The sequence below is a fragment of the Apium graveolens genome, chromosome 10, assembly GCF_009905375.1.
Source record: "Apium graveolens cultivar Ventura chromosome 10, ASM990537v1, whole genome shotgun sequence".
Classification (NCBI taxonomy): domain Eukaryota; kingdom Viridiplantae; phylum Streptophyta; class Magnoliopsida; order Apiales; family Apiaceae; genus Apium; species Apium graveolens.
The window spans coordinates 87,544,479-87,554,993 of NC_133656.1; the positions used below are offsets into that span (position 1 = coordinate 87,544,479).

The 10,515-nt window shown below is 36.3% G+C and overlaps 1 non-coding gene across 1 annotated transcript; it reads left to right on the plus strand.

Moving 5' to 3' along the window:
- The first annotated feature begins 9,999 nt into the window (after positions 1-9,999).
- On the plus strand, positions 10,000-10,106 carry LOC141694393 (small nucleolar RNA R71). The gene has a single exon (XR_012563705.1). It is a non-coding gene; the product is annotated as a small nucleolar RNA R71 (small nucleolar RNA).
- Positions 10,107-10,515: the final 409 nt, after the last annotated feature.

A 10,515-nucleotide genomic window follows, 5' to 3' on the forward strand; every position in this document is an offset into this window, starting at 1 on the left:
CAATTCAGCAGGGTTTGCTCTAGTTTCCCAATATGTCGGGGTGGCATCGTTATGCTATTATAAAAGATCACCAATATAACATTATTCACGTCTCTACTCATTATGTTAAAGTCGCTTAATAACTCACTTTGTCACAAATACATTCTTCATTCCTCTTTAGTTACTCGCAACGTTGTGCCCACGCACCTGATTTGATGCATTAACAAAAGACGACATCCTGTCGAGAATATACATGTAGCTCCTAGTGACATCCCACTCTTGGAATTCTGCGTCAGACTTATTGGTCTTCTCCTCCAGTAGTTCGGAGCTTGCTGCGTTGATTGCAGGAACATGAAACTTTTCAGAAATTATTCTGTCGATTCTCGCTTTCCGTGCCGAACCATAATGGCTTAACGAAAGAAATGATTTCGTATTATCGCATAGCATTCTCATCTTGGGACATGCTAAAATCTTCCTTATAGGACATAGATTCCTCAATGGTATAGCGAATACCCTTCTTGGTAGAATCGCTGTTCGTCATGTATTGAACCCTTATTATCGGAACAATACTTTCAACCAATTCAGGTAACGTAATAACCTTAATAGTAAAAGAATTAAGCATCTTGATTCTTGCCTAATATGTCTCCTCAAGGACACTCTATAAAGAGCTATGAGTGGCAAGACTCGGGTTTTCCAATCAACCCATGGTATTAGGGTATCGTCTTCATCACTCTTTCTCCGGAGACTTAGCTCCACTTCTATATCAACATTATAAAAAAATCATGTACAATTTTCTCCTTTCCTCATTCTGTCGATCTTAAACGATTCCATCAATTTCTGTATAACACTTCACATAAACACTTCAACATAACTCCTGGTAGTCCATCAACAAAATCTATCGGCTCAACCAATGGACTCTCTTTCGCATATAACTCTTAGCACTCTTTTCTCTGAGTGCTACAACTCATTCTCTTCCCTTAATACTGGCTTTTCAATCGACTATTAATAACTCAACCAATGCCTCAACTCTTAAGGCTAAGGTCCCCTTGGGTACTGCAGTCGCGACCACTCCATAGTAATCCGACTACGAACTCGATGAGAGTTATTGTTAACTTTTAGATCCTCAGTCTACCCATTTTACTCTTACTGTTTCCAAGACTTATAACCTTTGGCTCTGATACCATTTCTGTAACACCCCCAAATCCAAGGTCGTGAATTCGGGTTGTTACGATCACTTATTAATTTAATAATTCTCTTTTCACAATATTACTTGACCTTTTATTCAAACTCACACACACACAGGTTATATACTTGGAAACAGTATCAAATAAATCATCTCCACTTATCTACCTGACGGGGCTGGTGCACAAAAAGCCTACAGAACTCACGAGCGTTCCTTACCCGCCTACGGACAACAGTCCTAGTTTGATCCATGCTGGTAGTCTGTTGTGATATGATATATAAAAGCAAGGGTGAGCATTATAGCTCAGCAAGATATATATCCCCATAATTAAGTATGTAAGGATAAATAAAACCAATAATTATACTTTGTATCTCCAAAGTGTTCTGAAAGTTTATATGCTTGTCAAATTTATAATATTCTCAAAATCAACTACAATAGTATATCCACTGGATACTTGTATTCATCTCTTTCTCAAAATCATTTTATACTCGTACTCATTTTATTTCAAAATCTCAAGATGTTACTCGAACCAAGATTCTCAAATGGGTGTGATATATATTCATCAACATCCTAATTTAAAACTCAGCCTTATTGGCAGATTTCTCAAATGGATTTGATATATAATCATCAACATCCTTATTTAAACTCATTTAAACTCAGCCTTATCGGCAGATTTCTCAAATGGATTTGATATATATTCATCAATATCCTTGTTTAAAACTCAGCCTTATCGGCTCTCTGTTGTATATTTCACAACAGTTTTTCCCAAATGGAAGAAAGGGACTATACTGGAACAAACCACGTATCGGTGATCAGCCGAATACGAAATTTTCTCTACTAGTAGAAGGAATACAAACCTAGCCGCCTTTGGGCTCATCAAGACACTACACGGTGGTTGCCCATTGTCGTGCAAGTCCGAAAGTCAATGGTCACATAGACCATATAACCGTACAATGCGCCACTCCGCGCTTGCATAATGCGCCACTCCGCGCCTGGTCACTGCCCGATACCACTCCGTGCCGGGCAGGCCACATTCCAGTCCCAAAACAATTATATCTTTTGCTCAAAATCCTTTTTCGAAGGAATAGGTCGTTAAAAGTTGACCTTTAAATAAGATGATTTATTCATCACTTTTAACTCAATTGATCTTTGGGAGTTGTCGGAGTTTTGAATTTAAAATCATTTTCAAATCCCTATCTGTAGTAGGGTGACACATATATTACTCACTTGTTCTTTATTGAACGAGGAAGCAAAACTCTTATACTTCTAGACTAAGTTCCCTAAGGTTTTGATACGTTTCAAATGATTAATCTCTTTCAAGAGTTTTGAATAATTTAGAAAGTACCTTTGGCAACTATGTCTATTTTTAAATAAGTTTTTAGAAGTCCGGAGATATTAAATATCTAAGGTCTCATAATAATCTAAGAGGGATTTAATGAATTGATAAAATCTTATAAATAAAACATCTCTGTATAAGGTTCAATGAATTGATAAAAACCTTATATATAAAATATCTCTAAATATGGTTCAATGAATTGATAAAATCTTAAGTACAAAGTAATTCTAATTAAGGTTCAATGAATTAATAAAAACCTTAAATACAAAATATTTTGTGAATAAGGTCCAACGAATGGAGCCACCTTAATCAAATAATCAAAACATGATTTGGTATCCTATAATTGCTCTTTGAATAGTTAAATCTTTATTAAATAACGTGAAATGATTTATAAACTATTCAGTATATTTTTAAATACTTTCTGGATATTTAAAAATCCCTTAAGTATAGCTTTATAAAGTAATCACTCAAGTAAGGGTGTCCCTTAAATGAATAAACCAATATTTCTCGAAGTTTAAGTCAAAATCTCAATCGTTCGCTTGATATATATATTACGCGAATGTACTTTGTTTATCGAAATAGAAATCTTTCGCGTCCGGCTCTATCCGGAATTAAATCGTTATTAAAATATCTCTGACTCCCATTATCATATATTATATTTGAAATACGTTTCAATTTCTCATACTTGTGTAAAACGAAATTTGTTTTCGTAAACAATCGCATAATTCGTATGCATTGATATCATAGACAAGCATATATATTTGAACTGTAAATCATGGCATCAATATCACAACAGTATATATATAGCATGGATAGTATGAGATAGGGTTTCGAAAACTTGCCTCGAGTAATCGAAGTGGTATGGTCTCTGGTGTTTGGTTGGCGATCTATAAACAAGAACCAACGGTCTAAGTTAGTACGCGATTAATGTCTCGCTTTTATTAAGCAACTTTCACAACTACTCAAGTATAACGAATCTCCGATCGTCACATTCTCAACACTTATATTCTCACTTTATAACATGGTGGAGTTTTGAAATCGATCGTTCGCTTTAGAAAGTCCATTTCGAGTTTTAAGCTCGAACGTGAGAAAATGCGCGTCAAAACTAGGTTTTTATGCGTTTCTCGCTTGCGCTCGCTTTACCAAAATATTTTTATAAAATCGAAAAATTAATATTTTCTGAAGATTCTTTTTGGACAGTCTTCTCTACTGTCATATCCATTTTTCATAATTTTTCCAGAATCTCGAAATTATTTTAAGTCCTTCAAAATCACCATGCAAGTGGACTTAAGTGCAGTTGGCTAATCGCAGAAATGTTTTACACTAAAACGACCATAACTCCTAAACCGTAAATCTCCTCATGATGATATACACATGTATAGAAACTAAAAAACAATATCTATCTAGTAATGGCCAGTGGTTTTCAAATTTTCACCATTTTCATGGCCGAATATCCTGCAGAAAACAGATCAAGTGCAAGAATGCCCAAACTCAATTTCTACTACTTGATCTTAACACAATCACTACCTATAACCATCATAAACACAAGTACTTCTCAAGATCCACCCACATACACCTTATATGCTCTATCTAGTACCATATACATGGATTACAACTCAACATCTCAAGCCTTTAGCAAGAACATAATCAATACAAACTCAAACAAACACAATCCTTTGGATCTTAACACTACAACAAACATAACTCTTAAATCCAACCATAAAACCTTAAAGGGTTGAAAGTTATACCTTCTTGGACACTAGGAAGGTTAGTGCTAGGATGATTGAGGCTTGGTTTGCTTAGAAAACACTTAGAAGGGCTATATCCTTAAGAAACAAAACCAAGAAACAAGTTAGAATTTCGGAGTTACCTTTCAGCACCTCATTCAAACATTTTTATAAAATTGAAAAAAAAATAATTTGAGGCTGAAATTTGGTACGAACCTTACCCATGATATATAGAAGCTATGGTAAAAATTTTCATGATATTTAAATCAGTATATTTTGAGTTATGAATTTTTCTTTCTCCCTTGCTCAGAAAATCCGAACTGCTGGAATCAAAAATGGGATAGCTTTAAGTGAGGGAAAAGGGGTTGTTTTCTTTTGTGGCTAAAGTGTGGGAAAGTATAATGAATATATGGGATGTATGCAGCAGATTTGATAATAATTTGGCAAAGGTATGTGTTGGTTTGATTGTGTGGTGAAGTGAGAAAAGGGAGAAGTATGGCTTGTGTACTTGTTTGTCTCCCATCACTATTCAACACTATTCCACTAATTATTCTAGTTAACTTCTAATCATATAGTTACACTCCTAACTATTAGTTAGGACTTGGTTATGCATGGCCAACTTGCATGGGATTTAATTTCTCATTCGTTTATTTATCGTAAACGCAATCATCGTTCCATTCCGATAGTTTCCACGTATAACGACTTGTTTCGCAGCGATTTCTTTTATCGCTTATAATCCTATAACCAATTACATTCCTTCTCTTGATCATAGAAACACCTTGATATATTGTTTATTTCACGTAGTATTCCCGGGTCTACGCCATTCTTTACGGATACGAAAACACGTAATATAATTGTGAATCTTTGAATTCCGTCGGCTTTTACATTCACTTATTTTCCTCGATAAACAAGAATATGATCTCGGGATTCTCAAAATCCCACTATTCATTTTATGATGATCCCCATACGTATTACTTAAACAGCTCAAGTTACTATTCATAAAAGTTTTAAAATATTACAAAAATCAGGGTTCTTACACCTATGCTGGACTGCCACTCAACCACTTACGCATTGATGGACTCCCACTGAGCCACTTACACTTTCATGGACGCCCATTGAGTCCATGTTGCTTATGCCGACTCAAATAGATGGACTTACTTCCCGAACGTTGGGGAAGTAATCAAAATATTTTCTCAAAACAGCAACCTCGTTGCGAATATAAAATACACCACAGAGCCGGATCCCTCAGGTTTTGAGCGAGTATTTAAAACCCCTTCGAAAGGAAGATCTTAAATATAAAAATGAGTTTTGGGATCCGCTCTAACTTTTAAAAATCATTTTGAAGACTCGAAAACATTTTTAAGAATGTTTGTAGTAATGCTGATTTAATGAAATAAATCAGTCCCGATATATTAGAAAATATCCGAATGTTATTATTTAAATAATATTCCCATAAGGATAATCTTTATAAATATAATTTGAAATAGAAGTTTTAAAACTCATACTTGAAATGAATAATAAATAACCAAAGATATACTTATACGAAAGTACGATCTTTATTTGAATAATCGAAAATAAGTTTGATTATCGAAACATTATTCTTTAATAAAATAAAGAATATTATTTAACAAAATAAGCAGAGTTGTAAGTTCTCGAATGAATATTCAAAATAATAGTCATTAAATAAAATAAACGGAGTCATAAGTCCTCGAATGAATATTCAAAATAATATTCATTAAATAAAATAAACGGTGTCATAAGTCCTCGAATGAATATTCAAACTAATATTCCTTAATTAAAATAAAGTTATCGAATAAACCTTATTCGATTAATAGTTTTGAAAACTATATATATATATATATATATATAAATATATATATATATATATAATATTCTCGGGAACATCGACTCCCGGTTTAGAAAATGTTCACATTTGGGTCCCCTATACCAAGGGTATACGCAACTACTGTTTATCTCTAGCATAGGTATTATGCAACTTATAAGCATTTGAATCAACAATTAGATATCAAGATTATGGAACAGGCATGCATATATACCATATCGGCATGCTCCAATATATCACAAGATTTGCTAATAACAAGCATGCATTTATCACAAGATAATGCATATACATATATACATCACAACAACAGTATAACGGGTAGAAAACTTGCCTGAGCGACTGGGGGTGGTAAAAGGCCTGGGACGAGTCTGGTAACCTATAAAAAACATATAAGTTGGAATTAAACCAAAGTCGCTTAAGAATCTAGACTTTAACCAATTAGACTGTAACGCTTGCTTTTGCGCTTAACGATTCACTTACGTCGCTCGAGTACCCTCGGCTCCACCGTTTTTTAATAAATTAACCATTAAGAATTTTAAAGTGATTCTTTCGCGAGTACCTTACCAACTGCCTAATCCACTTAACATAATTGTTTCATACCCCAATTAGTCATTTAAAGTCCTTAACCAAGGTTTCAAAGTAAGGCGAGGGGTAATGGTTCGGTCGCGAAACGCCGTTACTTAAAATGGTTGTTTCTCCTAAACCGTACATCGGATTCAAGCGAACCACATATCAAAATGAAGCTCGTAACATGAACTATCTAATCATGGCAATGGTCAAAACCTAATAGTGAGTTCTCGGGTCCTGATGTTAAGAACAAAAACAGTCTAAGCTAAATCGGGCATTACGACGGCTATGTTTACGCGATTACCAAATTTATACCACTCCAATCAATCCACAAATCAACTCACAACCAATAATAAAACCAACCCTCATCCAAACCTTACTACATCAGTCCCCAAACCTCAAGATTTTCCAATTTATACAACCCGACACATGAACTACTAGCTATACTTAAGTTTCATTAACTATAAACAAGATTTCAACATCCAAATCACTACAAATCCAATCCAAACTCTAAACACACAAGCATCATACTTCTCATGAACTATATTAATCAAAACCACTCCTAAATATTCAAAGTAAAACTAGGGTTTGAAGTTTTATACCTTCCTTGAAGCTTTTAATCCATGAAAGATCCTTGGAATGCCCATGGAAGCCTTAATCTATGCTTAAGTTACCTTGACCTTACAAATAAAATCAAAAATCAAAAATTTGTTCTTGAAAGTTACTATTCACCCTAAACTAAAATGATTTATTTGAGCTAGCAAACCTTGGATTCAAGCACTCAAACTACTTGCTCTTCTTAGTTATGAAATATAGAATCCAAGGAAACAAACCTCTTGAATTATGATTGAGTGGAGCTTGGGTTTGGAAATTTTCTTCTTGTTTTTCTTCAAAAAAACCGTGAGCAAGGAGATAGGGGGGGAGAAATGAATGTGTTTTCTTGGTTGTTTCCTTTTTGGTTTGTTAATTAAATTGTTACCATGGTAAAAATTGTGTGGCTTATAATCAACCAACAAATCATTCCCATTTTGTCATGCTTATGTCATCCACTTATGTCATCTTCCCACACTTGTCTTCTTCTTGTTGGTGTGATGACATCATCATCATTAACCTCTTTGATTAACTCCTAATTACTTGGCTAATGATCGCTGATCTCTTATACGGTTCGCTTAACTTTCGTTCTCGTTTACCGTTTGAGGGATCATACCTGGGATCTTATTACTTAGGTTCCCTTAACCTTTCTTAATACATTATATTCTTTTCATGATCCCCTCTTATAATCCTTGAATTTAAATCCTTTTTATCCTGTTACCTTATACTCAATTCTTTCGGTATCTGGTGGATTTTCGGGAAAAATCAAAGTGTTCGTATTTGGATTCTAACGATCTTTACATACACTTATATATCATATAGAGTACTAATAAGATCTCAGAATATCAATAAAAGAACCCCTACATAGTGTGACATGAAAAGTTTTCTTATTCAGCATAATCAGCAAAATCACTATTCATAAGGGTTACAAAAAGTCCAAAATTTTTGGGGTTATTACAGATGGTTTGAGCTTTCCTTTAGCATTCTTGAGATCAGTAGTACCAAGAGATTCAAATGGCATGTCTATCTTTCGCCTCCAAGGAGAAGCATTTAGATATTGTAGTTTCTCTTTGCCATCCTCATCGTCACTGTCAAATTCCCCCACTAAGGCTTTCTCTAAGGCATCAGACATTAGCATATGATCAAGTTCTGAAGTTACCGCAGAATCAATCAAATCCACCTTTAGGCACTCCTCGTCTTCTGTAGGGAATTTCATTGCCTTGAATATATTGAATGTCACATCCTGATCCTGCACCCTCATAGTAAGTTCACCTTTCTGCACATCTATTAAGGTACGGCCTGTAGCCAAGAAAGGTCTTCCCAAGATTATGGGAATCTTCTTATCTTCCTCGAAATCCAAAATGACAAAGACTGCAAGGAAGAAGAGCTTATCCACCTTTACTAACACGTCTTCCACGATGCCTCGTGGGTATGTAATAGAACGATCAGCCAATTGTAGAGACATGTAGGTGGGCTTTGGATCAGGCAAATTCAACTTTTTGAAGATAGACAATGGCATCAGATTGATGCTTGCTCCCAAATCGCATAGGCATTTGTCGAAAGACAACTTGCCGATGGTGCAAGGAATGGTGAAGCTACCTGGATCTTTAAGCTTTGGAGGTAATTTTTGTTGCAGCACAGCACTGCACTCTTCCTTTAGAGCAACGATATCAAGGTCATCCAGTTTCACCTTCCTTGAAAGAATACTCTTCATGAATTTTGCATAACTAGGCATTTGGTCCAGAGCCACAGCGAAAGGTATGTTGATGTGAAGTTTCTTGAACACCTCCAGAAATTTACCGAACTGCTTATCCAATTTTTGTTGTTGCACTCTCTTAGGGAAAGGTGGTGGAGGATAGAGCTATTTCTCCCTTGTATTACCCTCAGGTAGAGTGTGTTCAACAGTAGTCTTCCTTGGTTCCGCCGCTTTCTCCTTTTGCTTCTCTTCTTCATCAACAACTTCAGCTTCTCCATCTTTCACTTTTTCAGCATCAGCAACTTTTCCAGACCTTAAGGTGACAGCCTTTACTTGCTCCTTAGCTTCCTTCCTGCCTGGCACTTCAGTATCGCTGGGAAGTGTGTCAGGTTGATGGTTGAGCACAATATTGGCTAATTGACCGATTTATTTTCCAAGGTCTTGATAGAAACAGCCTGACTTTTGCACAACAGCTTGACCTCCTCGAAATCAGCACTAGAATGTGGAACAGCACCTCCTTGTTGAGGATATGATTGCCTTTGAGCATAATGATGTGGTTGCTGGAATCCAGGTGGATTAAACTGCTTACTGATAGGCTGCTGATATGGTTTCTGAACAGCATTCTGATTATTGCTCCAACTGAAATTGGGATAATTTCTGTTGTTAGGATGATAAGTAGCTGGCACAGGCTGCTGCGGTCGCTGATAATTGTTCATATACTAAACAGATTCATTCACAAGAGAACACTGATCCGTAGCATGAGAGCCTGCACAAAGCTCACAGACCATAGCTATCTGATTGACTCCGTAGTTGGCTAAAGAATTGACCTTCAAAGACAGCGCTTGGAGCTGTGCTGCAATAGCTGTAGCTGCATCAACTTCCAGAATACCTGCTACCTTCCCAGGCATCATCCTTTGAGTTGGGTTTTGATGCTCATTTACAGCAATAATTTTAATAAGATTATAAGCCTCGGTATAGCTTTTGGCCCACAAGGCGCCTCCAGCTGCTGCATCGAGCATGGGCCGAGATTGGGCCCCCAAACTATTATAGAAACCAGTGATCACCATCCAGTCAGGCATACCATGATGTGGACACTTTCTCAACATCTCCTTGTAGCGCTCCCAAGCTTCGCACATAGATTCTGTTGGTTGCTGCGCAAACTGAGTAAGAGCACTCCTCATAGCTGCAGTCTTCGCCATTGGATAAAACTTCACCAGAAACTTTTACGCAAGATCTTGCCAAGTAGTGATGCACCCAGCTGGCTCAAAATGTAACCAGTCCTTAGCTTTATCCCTCAGAGAGAATGGGAAATGCCTCAGCTTGATAGCCTCATCAGTCAAACCATTATATTTGAAAGTACTACAGATCTCAACAAAATTCCTGATATGCATGTTGGGGTCTTCAGTCGCAGCACCTCCGAAAGAAACAGAATTCTGCACCATCTGAATAGTGCCCGGCTTGATTTCAAAAGTGTTAGCCTGAATAGCCGGATGAAAGATGCTTGACTGAATGTCATCAATTTTAGGCCGAGAAAAGTCCATAAGAGTTGGATCCGCTGCTGGAACTATACGATCACCCATGTTTACTGGTTCT